The sequence below is a fragment of the Daphnia pulicaria genome, chromosome 1 (genome assembly GCF_021234035.1).
Source record: "Daphnia pulicaria isolate SC F1-1A chromosome 1, SC_F0-13Bv2, whole genome shotgun sequence".
In the NCBI taxonomy this organism is placed as follows: domain Eukaryota; kingdom Metazoa; phylum Arthropoda; class Branchiopoda; order Diplostraca; family Daphniidae; genus Daphnia; species Daphnia pulicaria.
The window spans coordinates 17,542,698-17,560,932 of record NC_060913.1 but is presented as its reverse complement, the minus strand read 5'-3'; the positions used below and the strand labels follow the sequence as shown (position 1 = coordinate 17,560,932).

Genomic DNA, 18,235 nt, shown 5'->3' with positions numbered 1-18,235 from the left:
CCCTGTTCCAGGAGCTTCTATTTTAAAGTTCCAACTGTTCCACAGCACAAAGAACAATTTACAAAAAAATCAACGAGATTTTCAACGATACTACGAGTCCTGGTCTCTTACTAGGAAGAGCAGATCCATGCTGCACAATTAGTTATTATGATTTGGTGTTTAAATTTCAGCATGGAAAATACCTATGGAATTGTGCCCGAGTAGGCAGTCAAAATTAGACTACCAAGAAAATAATCATTATAACTAGCAATTTAACGGTATTCTGTGCTAAAATAGAACTTATTTTAACGATTCTATCAGTTCTTTTTCTGAATTCAAAGAGACACGGGATGATTATGATGACATTTCTTACAGGTCCCAACGAGACTCGAACTCGTGATCTCCTGCTTACTAGGCAGGCGCTTTGCCATCTAATCCATAGGACCAAAAAACGGCTTCATAGGACAACAATCTCAAAAGTGGTCATGACATCACAACAGCAGTTTTACAATTGATTACCTTTATTTTAAAGTTCCAAACTGTTCCACAGCACAAAGAACAATTTACAAAAATATCAACGAGATTTTCAACGATACTACGAGTCCTGGTCTCTTACTAGGAAGAGCAGATCCATGCTGCACAATTAGTTATTATGATTTGGTGTTTAAATTTCAGCATGGAAAATACCTTTGGAATTGTGCCCGAGTAGGCAGTCAAAATTAGACTACCAAGAAAATAATCATTATAACTAGCAATTTAACGGTATTCTGCGCTAAAATAGATCTTATTTTAACGATTCTATCAGTTCTTTTTCTGAATTCTAAGAGACACGGGATGATTATGATGACATTTCTTACAGGTCCCAACGAGACTCGAACTCGTGATCTCCTGCTTACTAGGCAGGCGCTTTGCCATCTAAGCCATAGGACCACAGAACGGCTTCATAGGACAACAATCTCAAAAATGGTCATGACGTCACAACAGCAGTTTTACAATTGATTACTTCTATTTTAAAGTTCCCAACTGTTCCACAGCACAAAGAACAATTTACAAAAAAATCAACGAGATTTTCAACGATACTACGAGTCCTGGTCTCTTACTAGGAAGAGCAGATCCATGCTGCACAATTAGTTATTATGATTTGGTGTTTAAATTTCAGCATGGAAAATACCTTTGGAATTGTGCCCGAGTAGGCAGTCAAAATTAGACTACCAAGAAAATAATCATTATAACTAGCAATTTAACGGTATTCTGCGCTAAAATAGATCTTATTTTAACGATTCTATCAGTTCTTTTTCTGAATTCTAAGAGACACGGGATGATTATGATGACATTTCTTACAGGTCCCAACGAGAGTCGAACTCGTGATCTCCTGCTTACTAGGCAGGCGCTTTGCCATCTAAGCCATAGGACCACAAAATGGCTTCATCGGACAACAATTTTAAAAATGGTCATGACGTCACAACAGCAGTTTTACAATTGATTACTTCTATTTTAAAGTTCCCAACTGTTCCACAGCACAAAGAACAATTAACAAAAAAATCAACGAGATTTTCAACGATACTACGAGTCCTGGTCTCTTACTAGGAAGAGCAGATCCATGCTGCACAATTAGTTATTATGATTTGGTGTTTAAATTTCAGCATGGAAAATACCTTTGGAATTGTGCCCGAGTAGGCAGTCAAAATTAGACTACCAAGAAAATAAACATTATAACTAGCAATTTAACGGTATTCTTCGCTAAAATAGAACTTATTTTAACGATTCTATCAGTTCTTTTTCTGAATTCTAAGAGACACGGGATGATTATGATGACATTTCTTACAGGTCCAAACGAGACTCGAACTCGTGATCTCCTGCTTACTAGGCAGGCGCTTTGCCATCTAAGCCATAGGACCACAAAACGGCTTCATAGGACAACAATTTAAAAAGTGGTCATGACGTCACAACAGCAGTTTTACAATTGATTACTTCTATTTTAAAGTTCCCAACTGTTCCACAGCACAAAGAACAATTTACAAAAAAATCAACGAGATTTTCAACGATACTACGAGTCCTGGTCTCTTACTAGGAAGAGCAGATCCATGCTGCACAATTAGTTATTATGATTTGGTGTTTAAATTTCAGCATGGAAAATACCTTTGGAATTGTGCCCGAGTAGGCAGTCAAAATTAGACTACCAAGAAAATAATCATTATAACTAGCAATTTAACGGTATTCTGCGCTAAAATAGAACTTATTTTAACGATTCTATCAGTTCTTTTTCTGAATTCTAAGAGACACGGGATGATTATGATGACATTTCTTACAGGTCCCAACGAGACTCGAACTCGTGATCTCCTGCTTACTAGGCAGGCGCTTTGCCATCTAAGCCATAGGACCACAAAATGGCTTCATCGGACAACAATTTTAAAAATGGTCATGACGTCACAACAGCAGTTTTACAATTGATTACTTCTATTTTAAAGTTCCCAACTGTTCCACAGCACAAAGAACAATTAACAAAAAAATCAACGAGATTTTCAACGATACTACGAGTCCTGGTCTCTTACTAGGAAGAGCAGATCCATGCTGTGGTGGATCAAAAATCTAAACAGTACTAAAATAAAAAAACAATCAATCACCTGCGGCTAATATTTAACGCCCCCAATTAAAAAACCAACAAGGTCAAAAACTATGAAAAATCCAGATTTATTTTTTCAAGCGGCTGTTGCCCCCCATTCTTATTGTTGTTGTTTTCAGAAAATGATTTAAAAAAAGTACGGTGAAAACTAAGCGACTGGAGTGCCACTGAAGTCGCGACAGAAAAACTTTTTCTATAATTTTTGCCAGGTTATTGACAAGATTGATTGGACGAAAGCTGTTAAGGATGATGTAATGATCTTGTTAGGCTTTCCAATGATAACCACCTTGGCAGTTTTCCAGCTGCCAGGAAAATACTGGAGGTAAACATGCATTCAATATAAATAATAGGTGCAGCTTGATTACCGGGTAACATTCTTTAACAATCACCATGGACAGACCATCATGGCCAGGGGTGGCCTTAGGGTTCAAAGAATCAATCGCCCCTGAAACTTCCCATGACGTAACTGGAGGAGGAGCTTGTCCGGACTGACCCAGAATCGCACTAGAAACAAAATTGGACACTAAAGTGTGACTTGGTTGAGATGGTGGTTCACTTAAAAAAAATGATTAGCACAGCTGTCAATAACTGCACCGGGTTCCGAGATTGACTCACTATTGATAGTGATTGTGGGTGGCAGAGCAATGCTATTAGAATTGCCGGAGTAAAGTTTAAGGGTTGAGAATAGTTCAGGGCCAGACGGATTGGTCGAGCACATTTTCTGCCACGCTCGACTTTTTGCACGGCGCAGCTCTCTCTGATAGTCAGCTTTGCACCACGAGTATCTGTCTCAATACTCATCCGATTTCAAAACTAACGAATTGAATACGATATAAAACATTTAGGATTTTGAACGCATGTTAAATGTAAAAGACTATAGCTTTTTCATAAAAAAAGGATTTATTACTTTTTTAATGGTCCGTTATTGGGAAAATAACAAAAAGTAATATTGATTTATTCATCTTTCATAATAGTCATTCATTGCGAAATCAACAAAACAATTTAACAGCCACCTTGACGCAGCAAAGTAATAATCTAATATTATACCAATATGTGGGTTATCGACCGAAGAATATTCTCGGAAAACAATATTTTACAATTACGGGACTAGACTTATCCCTTTTTTGGCCGTAGGGACATCCTTGGCGAGATCCTCTGGATCTGTCTGTTGCCTGTCGGGACAAACCCCTATAGGGAATCACCTCTAAACCCTTGTTTACGTGGCTTCTAGAAGTTGAAAACTTTTATTGCTTCAAGTCGAAAAACATTTGTAATATTGCTGTTGGTGTAGTGGTTATAGCATTGGATTGGTAACTTAAGGTGTGATGGTTCAAACCCACTCAAGACCAAAACAAGAACTTGCCTAATCACAAGTTGAAGATGAATAAATATTCCACGCTGGACTATATAACCATAAACACAACAACCAGATTCAAATTTCCGTCAAAATTTTAAAAGTAGTAAAACTGTTATTTCACCAATAAAAGTAAAATAAGTAAAACAAGTTGAAAAAATATTGTGAGCCAACAAATTTGGGTGCAAAAATATATTGGAAAAATATTTAAAAAATTATTTTACCAACATCTCAATTGTAGGAATATAATATTTTAGCAATATTTGGGAAATATACTCTGCTAGCTGGGAATGGTCATACGAAGGAATCTCGACCATTTTCTCAGTGCAGTACAGTACCTACCGAAAGTCTTTGGAAGCCCGAGAGGACCTTATGCAAAAACGCTGTTTTTGCAGTCCTCTCAGTACTACAGTTTTTAACCAAATGCTTTCAAATTTAGTATGTACATAGCTAAAAGTAATGAAAACACCTCTGATTTTTTTCAGATTTTTGTTTACATTTCCTGAAGTACTTTGAGCTGGTTCTAAAAGTCTTTGGAAGCCGACGGACCGTGGACCTTATGCAAATTAGGCCACTTTGGCCTTTTTTGCAGTTGAATGGCTAGAGCTAGGGAAATGCAACTTTAAAAAAAAAATTGGCCTGCGTTAAGCTTATATCAGGTCTGATTTTCAATTTTTTTCATTTATGTTATCTCAGTTGAATTTTAAGTTCAAAAACGAAAAAGTAGAATTCCCCTTTTTTCCGCTCCCATCCCTTTGTTTTCTCTCGCGCGAACGAAACATTTTTTTTGTCCCGGCGGACGGCAGTCGCTAGGAAATTTGGCCGTTTTTCGGTGACTGAAGTGCCGAACGGGACTTTCCTGACGGGACAAAAAACAAAAAAGCAAAAAAAGTACAGTAAAAAAAGGAATTTTTTATTTCTTTTTAATTGAGTGGTTTGAGACATCCTCAGTAATCTGTACTTTTAATTTCAGTCAAGCAAAGCCAAAATAACTTTGGCGTCGAAAAAAAGGTTAAGGGGGGATAACTACAGAACGGGTACAGCTAGGAAGACGCAGAACACTCTGAAATGAAGAAGTTCACTAGCTGAACAATGCTCTTATTTTTCAGATTTTTCGCGTCATAATTAATGTATTCATTTTTAAATTGAAAACAGTTTTTATTTTTTGCCCGTGTGTGTCTCTTTCTCTCCCCCCCCCCCATTTCCATCCCGCGCTCCGTTTTTTCTGTTAAACAGGGAAAACGCGCGCTTATGAGGGGGCGACAACCTGGCGTGGGTGCCGGTGACCACGCATAGGCCGGCACACTCCATCGAAAATCAAAGGGCATTCCGCCATAAGACCGCGTAATGTAGCCATGAAGTCATCAATGGGAGTTGAAGCTGGCAAAGGCGGAGGCGTAACCACAGCTAACACGCACAAATGCGGATGTTGAGCCAGTAGCATGCCGAATTGTTTCTGAGACGCCTTGGAGAGTACGGGATGTTGAAGGTCTCGTAGGATATGGATAGTTGTGGCCACGGAGAGGGATGATCCGCTGGACCATGACAACGTGGCAGGGAAGTGACCAAGTGAAGAAATCGCCACCCCGGTGGCCGTGACTGCGTTTGGTACGCCATCCATTAACGGAACGTGTTTGAAGTGGCTCCAGAACATGGCGGCCGGGATGGCATAATTTGACGCCCCGGAGTAAGGAATCACACGGATGAAAATAGTGGAGCTGCTGGAAGCCGGGGAGACGCCAAGCTGGACTATGTCATCAGGAACGATGGAATGAATAGTGATGCTGCCAGCCGACTCAGGTTCCGAGGTTTAACTGCTGCCTTTGGTGCACAAAGCCTGGAAGTGGCCCGTTTTGTGGCACCCTGAAATTCTTTGCCAAAGGCGGGGCAATCCTCCTTAGCGTGACGAGAGGCTGACCCACAGTTCCAACACCCATACGGCTTAGTTCCGGGCGTATGCAAACGAGCTGCTGGACGTCCGCGCTGCTGATCGCTGTTAAATGACAGGCTTGCCCATGGGTAATTTTCCTGCAGGAGTCTTTAGCTGGTGGATGGTAGGCGCGCCGCCCTGTTTGATGGTGGACGCCTAAAGACGGGTGGCCTCGGATGTATGGAGCGTTGTTAGCGCCATATCCAGGTTTAAAGTGGCGCCCTGTTCCAGGAGCTTCTATTTTAAAGTTCCAACTGTTCCACAGCACAAAGAACAATTTACAAAAAAATCAACGAGATTTTCAACGATACTACGAGTCCTGGTCTCTTACTAGGAAGAGCAGATCCATGCTGCACAATTAGTTATTATGATTTGGTGTTTAAATTTCAGCATGGAAAATACCTATGGAATTGTGCCCGAGTAGGCAGTCAAAATTAGACTACCAAGAAAATAATCATTATAACTAGCAATTTAACGGTATTCTGTGCTAAAATAGAACTTATTTTAACGATTCTATCAGTTCTTTTTCTGAATTCAAAGAGACACGGGATGATTATGATGACATTTCTTACAGGTCCCAACGAGACTCGAACTCGTGATCTCCTGCTTACTAGGCAGGCGCTTTGCCATCTAATCCATAGGACCAAAAAACGGCTTCATAGGACAACAATCTCAAAAGTGGTCATGACATCACAACAGCAGTTTTACAATTGATTACCTTTATTTTAAAGTTCCAAACTGTTCCACAGCACAAAGAACAATTTACAAAAATATCAACGAGATTTTCAACGATACTACGAGTCCTGGTCTCTTACTAGGAAGAGCAGATCCATGCTGCACAATTAGTTATTATGATTTGGTGTTTAAATTTTAGCATGGAAAATACCTATGGAATTGTGCCCTAGTAGGCAGTCAAAATTAGACTACCAAGAAAATAATCATTATAACTAGCAATTCAACGGTATTCTGCGCTATAATAGAACTTATTTTAACGATTCTATCAGTTCTTTTTCTGATTTCTAAGAGACACGGGATGATTATGATGACATTTCTTACAGGTCCCAACGAAACTCGAACTCGTGATCTCCTGCTTACTAGGCAGGCGCTTTGCCATCTAAGCCATAGGACCACAAAACGGCTTCATAGGACAACAATCTCAAAAATGGTCATGACGTCACAACAGCAGTTTTACAATTGATTACTTCTATTTTAAAGTTCCCAACTGTTCCACAGCACAAAGAACAATTTACAAAAAAATCAACGAGATTTTCAACGATACTACGAGTCCTGGTCTCTTACTAGGAAGAGCAGATCCATGCTGCACAATTAGTTATTATGATTTGGTGTTTAAATTTCAGCATGGAAAATACCTTTGGAATTGTGCCCGAGTAGGCAGTCAAAATTAGACTACCAAGAAAATAATCATTATAACTAGCAATTTAACGGTATTCTGCGCTAAAATAGATCTTATTTTAACGATTCTATCAGTTCTTTTTCTGAATTCTAAGAGACACGGGATGATTATGATGACATTTCTTACAGGTCCCAACGAGACTCGAACTCGTGATCTCCTGCTTACTAGGCAGGCGCTTTGCCATCTAAGCCATAGGACCACAAAACGGCTTCATAGGACAACAATCTCAAAAATGGTCATGACGTCACAACAGCAGTTTTACAATTGATTACTTCTATTTTAAAGTTCCCAACTGTTCCACAGCACAAAGAACAATTTACAAAAAAATCAACGAGATTTTCAACGATACTACGAGTCCTGGTCTCTTACTAGGAAGAGCAGATCCATGCTGCACAATTAGTTATTATGATTTGGTGTTTAAATTTCAGCATGGAAAATACCTTTGGAATTGTGCCCGAGTAGGCAGTCAAAATTAGACTACCAAGAAAATAATCATTATAACTAGCAATTTAACGGTATTCTGCGCTAAAATAGATCTTATTTTAACGATTCTATCAGTTCTTTTTCTGAATTCTAAGAGACACGGGATGATTATGATGACATTTCTTACAGGTCCCAACGAGAGTCGAACTCGTGATCTCCTGCTTACTAGGCAGGCGCTTTGCCATCTAAGCCATAGGACCACAAAATGGCTTCATCGGACAACAATTTTAAAAATGGTCATGACGTCACAACAGCAGTTTTACAATTGATTACTTCTATTTTAAAGTTCCCAACTGTTCCACAGCACAAAGAACAATTAACAAAAAAATCAACGAGATTTTCAACGATACTACGAGTCCTGGTCTCTTACTAGGAAGAGCAGATCCATGCTGCACAATTAGTTATTATGATTTGGTGTTTAAATTTCAGCATGGAAAATACCTTTGGAATTGTGCCCGAGTAGGCAGTCAAAATTAGACTACCAAGAAAATAAACATTATAACTAGCAATTTAACGGTATTCTTCGCTAAAATAGAACTTATTTTAACGATTCTATCAGTTCTTTTTCTGAATTCTAAGAGACACGGGATGATTATGATGACATTTCTTACAGGTCCAAACGAGACTCGAACTCGTGATCTCCTGCTTACTAGGCAGGCGCTTTGCCATCTAAGCCATAGGACCACAAAACGGCTTCATAGGACAACAATTTAAAAAGTGGTCATGACGTCACAACAGCAGTTTTACAATTGATTACTTCTATTTTAAAGTTCCCAACTGTTCCACAGCACAAAGAACAATTTACAAAAAAATCAACGAGATTTTCAACGATACTACGAGTCCTGGTCTCTTACTAGGAAGAGCAGATCCATGCTGCACAATTAGTTATTATGATTTGGTGTTTAAATTTCAGCATGGAAAATACCTTTGGAATTGTGCCCGAGTAGGCAGTCAAAATTAGACTACCAAGAAAATAATCATTATAACTAGCAATTTAACGGTATTCTGCGCTAAAATAGAACTTATTTTAACGATTCTATCAGTTCTTTTTCTGAATTCTAAGAGACACGGGATGATTATGATGACATTTCTTACAGGTCCCAACGAGACTCGAACTCGTGATCTCCTGCTTACTAGGCAGGCGCTTTGCCATCTAAGCCATAGGACCACAAAATGGCTTCATCGGACAACAATTTTAAAAATGGTCATGACGTCACAACAGCAGTTTTACAATTGATTACTTCTATTTTAAAGTTCCCAACTGTTCCACAGCACAAAGAACAATTAACAAAAAAATCAACGAGATTTTCAACGATACTACGAGTCCTGGTCTCTTACTAGGAAGAGCAGATCCATGCTGCACAATTAGTTATTATGATTTGGTGTTTAAATTTCAGCATGGAAAATACCTTTGGAATTGTGCCCGAGTAGGCAGTCAAAATTAGACTACCAAGAAAATAAACATTATAACTAGCAATTTAACGGTATTCTTCGCTAAAATAGAATATATTTTAACGATTCTATGAGTTCTTTTTCTGAATTCTAAGAGACACGGGATGATTATGATGACATTTCTTACAGGTCCCAACGAGACTCGAACTCGTGATCTCCTGCTTACTAGGCAGGCGCTTTGCCATCTAAGCCATAGTACCACAAAACGGCTTCATAAGACAACAATTTAAAAAGTGGTCATTACAACAGCAGTTTTACAATTGATTACTTCTATTTTAAAGTTCCCAACTGTTACACAGCACAAAGAACAATTTACAAAAATATCAACGAGATTTTCAACGATACTACGATTCCTGGTCTCTTACTAGGAAGAGCAGATCCATGCTGCACAATTAGTTATTATGACTTGGTGTTAAAATTTTAGCATGGAAAATACCTATGGAATTGTGCCCTAGTAGGCAGTCAAAATTAGACTACCAAGAAAATAATCATTATAACTAGCAATTTAACGGTATTCTGCGCTATAATAGAACTTATTTTAACGATTCTATCAGTTCTTTTTCTGAATTCTAAGAGACACGGGATGATTATGATGACATTTCTTACAGGTCCCAACGAGACTCGAACTCGTGATCTCCTGCTTACTAGGCAGGCGCTTTGCCATCTAAGCCAAAGGACCACAAAACGGCTTCATAGGACAACAATTTAAAAAGTGGTCATGGCGTCACAAAAGCAGTTTTACAATTGATTATTTCTATTTTAAAGTTCCCAACTGTTCCAAACAATTTACAAAAAAATCAACGAGATTTTCAACGATACTACGAGTCCTGGTCTCTTACTAGGAAGAGCAGATCCATGCTGCACAATTAGTTATTATGATTTGGTGTTTAAATTTTAGCATGGAAAATACCTATGGAATTGTGCCCTAGTAGGCAGTCAAAATTAGACTACCAAGAAAATAATGATTATAACTAGCAATTTAACGGTATTCTGCGCTAAAATAGATCTTATTTTAACGATTCTATCAGTTCTTTTTCTGAATTCTAAGAGACACGGGATGATTATGATGACATTTCTTAAAGGTCCCAACGAGACTCGAACTCGTGATCTCCTGCTTACTAGGCAGGCGCTTTGCCATCTAAGCCATAGGACCACAAAATGGCTTCATCGGACAACAATTTAAAAAGTGGTCATCACGTCACAACAGCAGTTTTACAATTGATTACTTCTATTTTAAAGTTCCCAACTGTTCCACAGCACAAAGAACAATTTACAAAAATATCAACGAGATTTTCAACGATACTACGAGTCCTGGTCTCTTACTAGGAAGAGCAGATCCATGCTGCACAATTAGTTATTATGATTTGGTGTTTAAATTTTAGCATGGAAAATACCTATGAAATTGTGCCCTAGTAGGCAGTCAAAATTAGACTACCAAGAAAATAATCATTATAACTAACAATTTAACGGTATTCTGCGCTAAAATAGATCTTATTTTAACGATTCTATCAGTTCTTTTTCTGATTTCTAAGAGACACGGGATGATTATGATGACATTTCTTACAGGTCCCAACGAAACTCGAACTCGTGATCTCCTGCTTACTTGGCGGGCGCTTTGCCATCTAAGCCATATTACCACAAAATGGCTTCATCGGACAACAATTTAAAAAGTGGTCATGACGTCACAACAGCAGTTTTACAATTGATTACTTCTATTTTAAAGTTCCCAACTGTTCCACAGCACAAAGAACAATTTACAAAAAAATCAACGAGATTTTCAACGATACTACGAGTCCTGGTCTCTTACTAGGAAGAGCAGATCCATGCTGCACAATTAGTTATTATGATTTGGTGTTTAAATTTCAGCATGGAAAATACCTTTGGAATTGTGCCCGAGTAGGCAGTCAAAATTAGACTACCAAGAAAATAATCATTATAACTAGCAATTTAACGGTATTCTGCGCTAAAATAGAACTTATTTTAACGATTCTATCAGTTCTTTTTCTGAATTCTAAGAGACACGGGATGATTATGATGACATTTCTTACAGGTCCCAACGAGACTCGAACTCGTGATCTCCTGCTTACTAGGCAGGCGCTTTGCCATCTAAGCCATAGGACCACAAAATGGCTTCATCGGACAACAATTTTAAAAATGGTCATGACGTCACAACAGCAGTTTTACAATTGATTACTTCTATTTTAAAGTTCCCAACTGTTCCACAGCACAAAGAACAATTAACAAAAAAATCAACGAGATTTTCAACGATACTACGAGTCCTGGTCTCTTACTAGGAAGAGCAGATCCATGCTGCACAATTAGTTATTATGATTTGGTGTTTAAATTTCAGCATGGAAAATACCTTTGGAATTGTGCCCGAGTAGGCAGTCAAAATTAGACTACCAAGAAAATAAACATTATAACTAGCAATTTAACGGTATTCTTCGCTAAAATAGAACTTATTTTAACGATTCTATCAGTTCTTTTTCTGAATTCTAAGAGACACGGGATGATTATGATGACATTTCTTACAGGTCCCAACGAGACTCGAACTCGTGATCTCCTGCTTACTAGGCAGGCGCTTTGCCATCTAAGCCATAGGACCACAAAACAGCTTCATAGGACAACAATTTAAAAAGTGGTCATGACGTCACAACAGCAGTTTTACAATTGATTACTTCTATTTTAAAGTTCCCAACTGTTCCACAGCACAAAGAACAATTAACAAAAAAATCAACGAGATTTTCAACGATACTACGAGTCCTGGTCTCTTACTAGGAAGAGCAGATCCATGCTGCACAATTAGTTATTATGATTTGGTGTTTAAATTTCAGCATGGAAAATACCTTTGGAATTGTGCCCGAGTAGGCAGTCAAAATTAGACTACCAAGAAAATAAACATTATAACTAGCAATTTAACGGTATTCTTCGCTAAAATAGAACTTATTTTAACGATTCTATCAGTTCTTTTTCTGAATTCTAAGAGACACGGGATGATTATGATGACATTTCTTACAGGTCCCAACGAGACTCGAACTCGTGATCTCCTGCTTACTAGGCAGGCGCTTTGCCATCTAAGCCATAGGACCACAAAACGGCTTCATAGGACAACAATTTAAAAAGTGGTCATGACGTCACAACAGCAGTTTTACAATTGATTACTTCTATTTTAAAGTTCCCAACTGTTCCACAGCACAAAAACAATTTACAAAAAAATCAACGAGATTTTCAACGATACTACGAGTCCTGGTCTCTTACTAGGAAGAGCAGATCCATGCTGCACAATTGTGGATTACTCTAGGGTCGCGTAGCGACCCGAAGAGTAATCTAGATTATTAGAAATGAAAGAACGAGACCTTAACGGTGTAGAACTGATTTATTAGCTCCTCCAAAGACAAAAAATAATCTGGCAACGCCCGACCGTATGCACAGTGGGCGTGCCAGATCCCCCACATCCTCAGAACTTTTCACAGACACAAATAAACACAAACATGATTGACTTCCAAAAATGAGAAATTCTGTGTTGATGAGGAACGCGAACAAAATCTTGCCAAGGATACGTTAATTGCCGTAACCGTTCTTGGAGTTAACGAAGCGTTTACCTCTGGAAAAGAAAAAGAACATGATAATTAAACAGGGAGGTGAGGGAGGGAATAACGAGACCGTTAAGGTCTCGTTCTTTCATTTCTAATAATCTAGATTACTCTTCGGGTCGCTACGCGACCCTAGAGTAATCCACAATTATTATCATTCAGCCACTTCGACCTTAACGGTGATTTTAAAGATGATGTCAATCTGTTTGTGAGAGAATTGAACTCGCAACAGACGCGGAAGTCAAAGGGCGATTGTAAAATCGATTAAATGTTGACTCATTACTCCAACTAGCGGCTTTCAAAATTTGTTCAATGGGAATGCCAATTTTGGCTGCTTTAGATGCACCAGAGCCTCTTGTGGAATGCGCAGAAAACGAATCATCTATTCCAGCGTCTGACAGACACTTCTTAATCCATCTGGCGATAGTGGAAGAGCCCACCGCTCGATAAGGTTTCTTAAGCGAGATAAACAGAGAATCTGATGATGGACACAATGATTTGGAGCGTCCTAGATAATTTTCAAGGCAATCAACTGGACAAATACGACCGGAGAGGCGGGGCAAAGAAATAGATTGTAACGGCCCATCATGTTGGGTTTTGCGCGGGCGAGAAAGAGAAAAGGTCGCTGCAGACGCGGAGCAATGAATTGAGGTTCTCGAAATAGACGCGATTTCGGACACTCGAAGAAGAGATGACAGAGCCGTCAGGGTAACGAGTTTATAAGAGATGACTGAAAGGGAGAGATCAGAATTATCAGGTAACGACGATATGAATTTTAAAACGTCATCTGGATTCCACATGTTGTTATATCGAGGGCGAGGGGGTAATGAATTGTAGCATCCTTTTAAAAGCTGGACCACCAACGGGTGTTCCCCGATATTTATGCCGTTTACGGGCTCCAAGGTCATTGATAACATAGATCGATGTAAATTTATCGTTTGCGACGCAAGACCGGAATCAAACAAGTGAGTGAGATACTGCAGGATAGTATTTAGATCGTTTGACAAGGGATCTTGGTTCCCTGCCATGCACCAACGGTACCAACCGTTCCAGGCTGACTGGTAGGTAGATAACGTAGATCCACGGGAGCTGGCCAGCAATAATCTAACAACTGATGGCGGAAGGCCTCGCTTTTCAAGGCGTCCCCTGATAATTTCCATGCGGCTAGGAGGAATTTTTTCGATTGAATGAGTGGGTGTGGCTCGAGGGAGTTCGAATGAATGAGGATCGGGTGTGAGCTGAACACTCTCGGAATGTCCGTTGCCATTTCCAACAGGAGAGGGTACCACGGCTGAGACGGCCAAAGCGGGCAAACCAAAATGAGAACAGCTTTCTCCTTCTTTATCTTTGTCAGACATCTCGGAATCATTGCGAATGGGGGGAATGCGTAACAATTCAGGCGTGACCAATTGAGGGAGAAGGCGTTCACGGCTATCGCGTTCGGCTGGGGAAGCCAGGAAACAAACTTCGGCAATTGTTTGTTCCACGCCGCCGAAAAAAGATCCACCTCCATGGGCCACACATCCTGAAGACGTTTGAATGACCCTGTGAATAGCATCCAATCGCTTGGGTCCAATGTCGACCGTGACTCCCGGTCTGCAATGGAATTAAACATTCCGGGTAAATGGGAAGCCGACAAAGAAATGTTGCGTGTTTCGCACCAGGAAGTCAATTGAGAAGAGATGGCGGAGAGGGAACGGGACTTGGTACCACCGCAATTATTTACGTAAGCTACAGCTGTAGAATTGTCCAAAAGGAGAGAAACAGATATATCGGATGAATTTTGGGTAAAAATTTGCAGGGCGTAAAGGGAGCCTAGTAATTCGAGCTCGTTAATATGACGTGATTGGTCTTCAAGAGGCCAGGGGTCTCTTGCAGTAACGCCATCGCAAACCGATCCCCATCCTTTTAATGAGGCATCAGAATAAATCGATAAGTCGGGACATGGTGGAATTATTGATTTGCCATTTGAAAGTTTAAGATTTTGAACCCACCATTGAATATCAATTCGCGCTTCTTGCGTGAGGGTAACGAGTTTGTTCAAATTACTAAAATCTCCGACAGCCTGAATATAAAATCTCTGTAAGGACCGGTAGTGACTTGGGGCGTAAGGAACTGATGTTATCGACCAAGAGAAATTTCCGAGTACTGCGGCGAGCTTGCGAAGCTTTACTCGATCTTTTTGCAAAATAGATTGGCAGAGGGAGACAATGTTATCAACTTTACTTTTGGGAAGAGAAAATGACAACATGCGCGAGTCGATTTCGAGACCTAGAAATTCGATGGACTGAGACGGGGTTACGACCGATTTTTCCCAATTTATTAGGAAACCAAGGGACACAAGTAAATTCACGACTGAGCGCAAATGTTGTAGAACGCCATTAGGGGAACTGCCCAAGATTAACAGATCATCAAGATAAATTAGCAGACGAATACCAAGTTTACGCAAATGAGCGATTATTGGTTTCATGAGCTTAGTAAATATCCGTGGGGCGCTACTCAAACCGAACGGCAAGCATACATATTCGTATACGACGCCATCCCATATGAAACGCAAAAATTTGCGATGTTGACTGGTCACAGGCACTACAAAATAAGCATCTTGTAAGTCGAGTTTGACAAGCCAATCGTTTCTGCAAATCAAATATTTTACATTATCTAAGCATTCCATTTTGAAGTGCTCATAGCGAATAAATTGGTTAAGCGCTTTGAGATTAAAAATAGGGCGAAACTTCCCGGTTGCTTTTTTGGGGACGACAAATTGATTACTGATAAAACTATCAACAGGAGAGGGGGCCACGACGATGGCTCCTTTCTTTTTAAGGGACTCGACTTCTGAGTTGCAAATAGAGGTTTTCTCTTTGTCCATAATTACTTCTGGTGGAATAAGCTTCTGTACGGGGGGATGAGTAAATTCAATAGAATACCCATATTCAATAATGTTTAAGATCCAAGGATCATCAGTGAAGGCATGCCAGGCATCAGAGAAAAGAGAGAGGCGACCGCCTACAATCGAGCTATCGACAGAAGAGACAGGGGCGAGAAAATTTGATACATACTTGTTATTATTAGAAGTTCCGGTAAATTGTTGTCCGCCAGACTTGTTGCGGTTAGACGAGTGTGGTTTGTTGAAGTTCCAGTTACCGTTGGATTTGAAATTGGCGCCAGAACCAGAGTTGGATCCGCCTCTGCGGAAATGAGTATTGCCTCCACGGCTGTTGGAAGGACCACCGTAGCGTCCGATCTGATCCATTTTGGCATCAGCAATCGCTTCTTTCTCCAAAGCGTCAATAAATTTGTTGCCAAACAAATTACGGTAATCACGAGATGAGAACAGACGATTATCGATCAACATCGTAGAGAATTTGGGCGCACAGTGACGCATGGCGTTGGAACGTCTCATCTTGGTGATGCGAGAAAACACGTGGCCCAGCAGGCGTATAGCAGTTTGAACGGGCATCTCAGCATCGGAATTTTCGGGCATGACGCCCAACATGTAGGCAAGAGGCTGAAAGGCATCTTTCACTTCTCTCTGCAATGATAAGAGCTGTTTTTCCCAAAAGTCTTTCAGCTTAGCTCGATCAGACGATTCACCAAGATTGCGCAGCCATTTGCGAGCCATTGATGGGTCCAATAAAGGAGCCATCAGTTCAAAGTCACCCTCAAATTTGGGAACATAAGCAGATCGGAGGGTGTTTCCCTCGGTTTTGGATTCAATACCTTCTTTCATCGACGTAGGTCACGAACACGTGATCGAGGCAGCATGGCGACGTTGGATGGCTCGTCGAATCCGCCTGAATCCGTGCCATCCTTGCGGGATTTTTTACGATCGGGAGATCTAGAGGAAGACGATGATCCTGAGCCTGAATCAGAAGGGGAGCTATCGCGAGAACGACGACGTTTCTTCTTGTTTTTCTTCGCACCATGCGAATCTGTGGAGTTCGGAATACCAGGTGGTAACTCAGGCGTATTAACACTATTTTCACCTAAATCTACAGTAAGCGTGTCACCAGACATGCTACGTAAGGCACGACGACGTTTAGTAGATTCACTTGACGAAGGCGAGGACGGAATATCACCCATGACTAAGTTTGGACGGAGCTGAAAAGGTTCTGAGGATGTGGGGGATCTGGCACGCCCACTGTGCATACGGTCGGGCGTTGCCAGATTATTTTTTGTCTTTGGAGGAGCTAATAAATCAGTTCTACACCGTTAAGGTCGAAGTGGCTGAATGATAATAATTAGTTATTATGATTTGGTGTTTAAATTTCAGCATGGAAAATACCTTTGGAATTGTGCCCGAGTAGGCAGTCAAAATTAGACTACCAAGAAAATAATCATTATAACTAGCAATTTAACGGTATTCTGCGCTAAAATAGATCTTATTTTAACGATTCTATCAGTTCTTTTTCTGAATTCTAAGAGACTCGGGATGATTATGAAGAAATATCTTACAGGTCCCAACGAGACTCGAACTCGTGATCTCCTGCTTACTAGGCAGGCGCTTTGCCATCTAAGCCATAGTACCACAAAACGGCTTCATAATTCAACAATTTAAAAAGTGGTCATGACGTCACAAAAGCAGTTTTACAATTGATTACTTCTATTTTAAAGTTCCCAACTGTTCCAAACAATTTACAAAAAAATCAACTAGATTTTCAACGATACTACGAGTCCTGGTCTCTTACTAGGAAGAGCAGATCCATGCTGCACAATTAGTTATTATGATTTGGTGTTTAAATTTCAGCATGGAAAATACCTTTGGAATTGTGCCCGAGTAGGCAGTCAAAATTAGACTACCAAGAAAATAATCATTATAACTAGCAATTTAACGGTATTCTGCGCTAAAATAGATCTTATTTTAACGATTCTATCAGTTCTTTTTCTGAATTCTAAGAGACACGGGATGATTATGATGACATTTCTTACAGGTCCCAACGAAACTCGAACTCGTGATCTCCTGCTTACTAGGCAGGCGCTTTGCCATCTAAGCCATAGGACCACAAAAAGACTTCATAGGACAACAATCTCAAAAGTGGTCATGACGTCACAACAGCAGTTTTACAATTGATTACCTTTATTTTAAAGTTCCCAACTGTTACACAGCACAAAGAACAATTTACAAAAATATCAACGAGATTTTCAACGATACTACGATTCCTGGTCTCTTACTAGGAAGAGCAGATCCATGCTGCACAATTAGTTATTATGATTTGGTGTTTAAATTTTAGCATGGAAAATACCTATGGAATTGTGCCCTAGTAGGCAGTCAAAATTAGACTACCAAGAAAATAATCATTATAACTAGCAATTTAACGGTATTCTGCGCTAAAATAGATCTTATTTTAACGATTCTATCAGTTCTTTTTCTGAATTCAAAGAGACACGGGATGATTATGATGACATT

The 18,235-nt window shown here is 39.8% G+C and overlaps 8 non-coding genes across 8 annotated transcripts; all 8 read right to left on the bottom strand.

Annotated features, from left to right (window-relative positions):
• Positions 1-836: 836 nt before the first annotated feature.
• Trnat-agu lies at positions 837-909 on the bottom strand. The gene has a single exon. It is a non-coding gene; the product is annotated as a tRNA-Thr (tRNA).
• A 1,379-nt stretch (positions 910-2,288) lies between these two features.
• Trnat-agu lies at positions 2,289-2,361 on the bottom strand. The gene has a single exon. It is a non-coding gene; the product is annotated as a tRNA-Thr (tRNA).
• Positions 2,362-7,426: 5,065 nt separating this feature from the next.
• Positions 7,427-7,499, bottom strand: Trnat-agu. Its single transcript has one exon. It is a non-coding gene; the product is annotated as a tRNA-Thr (tRNA).
• Positions 7,500-8,878: 1,379 nt separating this feature from the next.
• Positions 8,879-8,951, bottom strand: Trnat-agu. Its single transcript has one exon. It is a non-coding gene; the product is annotated as a tRNA-Thr (tRNA).
• Positions 8,952-10,315: 1,364 nt separating this feature from the next.
• Trnat-agu lies at positions 10,316-10,388 on the bottom strand. The gene has a single exon. It is a non-coding gene; the product is annotated as a tRNA-Thr (tRNA).
• An 895-nt stretch (positions 10,389-11,283) lies between these two features.
• Trnat-agu lies at positions 11,284-11,356 on the bottom strand. Its single transcript has one exon. It is a non-coding gene; the product is annotated as a tRNA-Thr (tRNA).
• Positions 11,357-11,767: 411 nt separating this feature from the next.
• Positions 11,768-11,840, bottom strand: Trnat-agu. The gene has a single exon. It is a non-coding gene; the product is annotated as a tRNA-Thr (tRNA).
• Positions 11,841-12,251: 411 nt separating this feature from the next.
• Trnat-agu lies at positions 12,252-12,324 on the bottom strand. Its single transcript has one exon. It is a non-coding gene; the product is annotated as a tRNA-Thr (tRNA).
• Positions 12,325-18,235: the final 5,911 nt, after the last annotated feature.